The 5,382-nt window shown below is 42.0% G+C and overlaps 1 long non-coding RNA gene across 1 annotated transcript; it reads left to right on the top strand.

Annotated features, from left to right (window-relative positions):
* Nucleotides 1-3,147: 3,147 nt before the first annotated feature.
* Nucleotides 3,148-4,642, top strand: LOC119314598. Its single transcript, XR_005152364.1, has 3 exons — nucleotides 3,148-3,480; nucleotides 3,559-3,746; nucleotides 4,351-4,642. It is a non-coding gene; the product is annotated as an uncharacterized LOC119314598 (long non-coding RNA).
* Nucleotides 4,643-5,382: the final 740 nt, after the last annotated feature.

Below are 5,382 nucleotides of genomic sequence, written 5' to 3'. Positions count from 1 at the left end.
CGGGACGGGAGCCCGTCCTCCTCCTGCAGGCCGCGTCCTCCTCCTGCAGGCCGCGTCCTCCTCCTGCAGGCCGCGCCGCGCCGCGCCGTTCGCCTCCCCGCCGGGACGAGCCGCCCCGCCACGGGAGCCCGTCCGCGCCGTTCGCCGCCCCGCCACGGGAGCCTGTCCCCGTCCCGCCAGAGCCGCCCCGTTCATCGACCAGCACATCAGGTAACCCACCCGCTGTCCACCATAGGGAAACAGAATAGTAACTTGCTGTGACTTGATACAAAACGCATCGGCATGTTAATCTGTAAAGAATGCTATTACTGGATACATCTCAGCACAACATCGCATCTATCATCGAACATTATACATACAGTATTCAAACACATGGTATTTCTGGTTGCAAGTAGTTCTGAAATCTACATACTGTAGCTTCTTCCACATGGAAAATCATAGATAGAGATCAGAACACCAATGCATGGAGCACACAGCATCAAACTACCAATAATTTCAGTAAAATTCTGGATTGTTACAAGTGGAGCACCTCTAGGTCATAATGCCAGAGCACCAAACAGATTTGCAGCCAAAAGGTCCATTGCCACGATTCCTACTACTACTCCCCTATCAGAACAGAACACCATTGATCATGTGCAAAATTATGCTGGTGAGGCCTGATGGTCACCGCCAGTGGAACACAGGGATTCAGAAACTGAAATCCGGGTTTCAGGAGGTAATCATATATAACTGATTAACTGGAACACAGCTCCCAACTCAACTAACCCGAAATTGAAAGGAGTTCATCTCTGTTTGTCAAACGGAGATAAAGATGGCGATTAGTACTACCTTCAGCTTATCAGTAGTTAACAATCTCGATTTCAACTTGGAATTAGACACTCAAAGATACAAACAACTGCTGATATCCTAAAAATTCAGAACAGTATAGCTATCATTTTGAAGTTTAGAACAAAAAAAATCAATAAGCGTATTTTAGCTGGTTCAGGACAGTGCATCTTAGGCATTACATTTTTCTTTTTGACGGAATAGGCGTATTTTAGCTGACGGAATAGGTTTGGATTTTGGCATCCGCTCTATTGCTTTTTTGGACGAAACTTAATTGTTTGTTTTTATTATAGCTTAGATAGTCTATTTTAGACTTTTAGTGCTTATCTTTCATTCAGGGCTTCAAACCACACTCGATTGCAAAACAAAATTCAGACAACCGATTGCTGAATCCTAGACTTTCTCATAGTTATAACTTATAAGACCTGCAACCATCAAATCTTTTGGTTGCACTCTCAGCTGATATATGAGATCGATCATCTCATCCTACCTGTTCGGAATTGCGGATTTCCGAGTTCCTTTTTTGATTCTGTTGATTGTAATGTTAAATATGGCTCCTAATTGGATACATACATGTCTAAACGATTGGTGCAGCTGCAGATCATCTATATTGATTCTGGAGACCGATTCTTGGTGCTGCTGCAGATCGTCTACATTGATTCTGGACGCCGATTCTTCATTTACCCTTCTTATTACCATTTGCTAACTTAATCACCTCTCTCTCATGTTGGTTCTGAAGATCTTTTATGTGTCATGTCGACAAAGGCGTTTGATAAGAGATCCAAGCAGGCTACATGTGAGGTGAATCAAGGTAATCTATATGATGTAGTCCAGGAGCCGCCCTTCGTCGTGGTCCGCAGGTTGTTGAGCCGCTGCCCCGGAGCCGCCCTTCGACGCGGCCCGCAGGTTCCCCAGCCGCCGCCCCGGAGCCACCCTTCGCCGCAGGTCGCCGCCGCCGGAGCCGTCCTTCGCCACATGTCTCCTCCCTGCTAGCCGTCCTGCCCTCCACAGCTCTTATCTTCAAGCTCAAGGCACGCACGCGATCCCCTCAGCTTCTGTCCTTTCTTCAACCCACCGATTCGTTTTCTACATTATGAATTGTTACCGTCTGAACATCTACGCGATCCAATTACAATAGAAGCATAAATCCCTATATATATGCATAAGAGCAAATCTTCCCCCAAACGGCAGAACAGAGACCCCTCTTTCAAATGACTGAAGATTGGTTATCCCGTAACCAGACGCAGAGGGAGAAATTCAGTTCCATAACCTCCATATAAATACCATCATACTTGTTCCCTCCCGTAACCAGACGCAGAGGAAAACAATTATGGAACTCAATATGCAGCCGCTAAGTTTCTAAAGCTTGATCGACATCTTTTATCAGTTGTTAATTAGTACTAGGATTCTTATGCATGTCTACTGCTGTTTAGGAAACTAAAGACATGATGGTTCTGTTTGGGACGAAAAAGAAAAGTAGCACCAGGTGTGTTAACCCAATGCTTAGGTGATTAACTGCAGATAAAAAAAATTATCCCCTGTTTGAGCAGTATGGAAGTACACATGGTTATTTGGTCAGTGGCCTTCTTGGCATATGTAGATTTTCTGCGTTCTGAATTTTTAGCCCTTGTGATTCTTGTAGGTTATGCTTTATTCAGGCGTATAACTTGTACTTCCATTGCTCTACATTTTACTTAAATCACATATTTGACACTTTGTACAATCTGCAGTTAATTACTAAATCCCAGAGGAGTTCTACATTATTTCATTAGTCCATTTAGAGCATGTCAATTGGATGTACAAGTTATTTAGGGGTAAAATCAACTTCCCTCTGAAGTCTGCTGCTGGTCATGCTCTTTTATATGGTGGTCTGATCTGGTCACACTCTTTCGACAGTCGATGCATATTTTCTTTTGGGTAATTTGCTTCACCTAAGCTTCAGTAGCACTGTGCATGGCCCTTTGAGTTCATATCTTCTATTGGCGTCTGAAAACTATCATTTTTGGTCAGCTGATATCACTCTATTCATGCTATCAATTTTTCTTTCTCACTATATGGTAGTCCTTGACCTGTTTGTGTCATCGGAGAAGGGAATTTTCCTTTTTTTTCACTTTTATCTTGTTTCCTTTTAATATATTGGTTTTAGTTGTATATTACAGAAGGATTGGACATGGAGATCTAAGATGGAAGCGTTTGTGTATATACTGTACCTTTGTATATCTTTCCAAGTTCCATCTTGCCTTATCATACATTTTAAAAGAACAGTTGTTTTCTGAGTCATTGGTGTACTTATATTGTGTTGTCACCGACCATGAGTATATAACAGTTTGTTGGACAAAAGTATTCTTGTGGTTTGTGCCATGGTTGGGCACCATCTTAAATATAAAATGATAACATTGCAAACATTTTTATTTTGAAGGGCCAACAAGAAAGGATTTCTTCCGGCAGCATAACAAAGAACCCATTGGGTGGATGCAACACCCGAATGCCTTTTTGACTAAATCATTTTAATTAACTAATTACAGTGGCGGAGCTAGATGGGGAGGCAAAGGGCAAATACATCAATTCTTGAGCAGTCCAAAAACTATAATTTGTTGAATTAAGCACCCCCAAGAGTTCTTTATTCACACATTTTTTCAAGGTTGGGGGTTTAATGTAAGTTTTCTGCTATTAAAACTGCAACTTTCCATCTTGATTGTGTCCATGATTAAGTTTTCGGTGTGGGCAGGGCAGAAGATCAAGCACTCCGTCCTCTGCCAGGTCGCCGCCGCTGCTCGGGACGTAGACGCGCACATGGGTCCGTCAGTCGCTGGCAAACGAGGTCGAGTCCGTGCGGAGCACTGGTCTCCTCGCTGTCGTCGTCGTCCTCCCTGCTGCCAGCGACGCCCTCCTGTCTCCTCTGCACCAGTCTACTCCTTCATGTCTGTCCCCCTCCCAATCTCCTCTTTCTGTTGTTTGTTTTCTCTATCTCACATAGGAAAGCTCTTGATCCACCAAAACGCTGAATCATGTTCATATTTGCTACCCTAGGAAAGAAGGATATAAAACTAAACTACAAACATCAGTAGTAGAGCATACATCATAAAGGGTTGTGGATGTCCCATTGCTGCACGAACTGAACCAAGGATGTTTAGCAACTAATTTCTTTTTTTGTGGGATCAACAGGAGGATGGGATTCATAATTGAGAACATTATGTGTTCATAATATATATTTTGTGGTAGCAACTGAACCAAGGATGCTCATGGCAAGTTTAATCGCAATATAAATCACTTGGTTTGGAAACACACCTGCTAAAAAAATAGATTGATCTTTTCTTAAAATCTTCAACCTACTATGTAAACCAGTTCTCCTTTGTATCAATCTGAGATCCATCTGGATTATATCTGATTTTAGTGATATATAAATCAAAATTGATTTATTCACTCTTTGGTAAGCACTTATCTTTAGATGACACATTTGATAGTTCTGGTGTTCTGTTTTATGTGGTTTGATTTTATCAACCGAATTTGGTCTTTCTTTTGCAGATTATTTACAAAAGAAAATGGTTTGGGGTGAAGAGTTGAAGGCTTGAAGCCAAATGTTCCTAATCAAGAAGATGACCCGCACAACTCCCCTGAAACAAGGCCAACACTATGTGCCAAGATTGAAGATCCCAAATATGTTTACTTTGGTCCAATATCGTATAGCAGTGTAATGCTTCAGGCACTTTTTATCATTCATTTTTATTATTCAAATCTCTATATGGTTGCCATAGATGCTACTATTACATGGATTTATTACTATTTTTCATGTGTTGTTGAAAATAGAACTCACTCATTTATTTGTCTACGGAGGGAGTAGCATACAGTAAGCTTCATTTCACCGAGGAGATCTTCCATTACATAGAGTTATTAATTTCAATATGAATTCAGAATTCAGTACCCACACGAATTTCGTAGATGCTTTGATCGAGACGTGCGTTGCACGTGCATGCTTACTAGTACTTTTTAAATGTGTGAACATTTTTAAAAAAGTAACATACATTTTAGAGTTGTGTAAACATTTTCCAAAAGTTGAGCAGACCTTTTTATGATGCATGAACATTTTTTTAGCAACGAACACTTTTAAAAATTAACTAAATTATTTCTTTAATAATAAAAGTATTTAGTATTTCAATAATAATAACGTGTGTGACGTCAAACGTGATGAAACCACTAGGCCGATAAACCGGCCCACTACGGGCACCCTGCCCCGCCATATATAGAGGGAGCGCCTATACAGCGCGGGGAATTCCCTATTTGCCGCTAACTGCGGCAACTAGTCGCCGCTTCGGACAGGGCGCAGCTTACCTGGGCCGGCCCATTCGAGTGGTTTCGCTTCGCGAGATTAAAACCGCAAAAATGGTCGGTCCACGGATCGAACCAACGACCTCTTGTATACGTACATGCCGCGGTAGCCACCGCGCCTAGCTCCTGGATCCGTAAGAAAAACAGTGCCAAACCTAAAGAAACTACAAGCGAAACTTAAAACCAGTTTCCGGCAATTCCAAAAAGCTTTTGTTCCTTCTACTGGTTCTT

Source organism: Triticum dicoccoides, chromosome 6A, assembly GCF_002162155.2.
Source record: "Triticum dicoccoides isolate Atlit2015 ecotype Zavitan chromosome 6A, WEW_v2.0, whole genome shotgun sequence".
Classification (NCBI taxonomy): Eukaryota; Viridiplantae; Streptophyta; class Magnoliopsida; order Poales; family Poaceae; genus Triticum; species Triticum dicoccoides.
The sequence above is the reverse complement of the archived record's forward strand: the minus strand, read 5'-3'. Positions and strand labels throughout refer to the sequence as shown.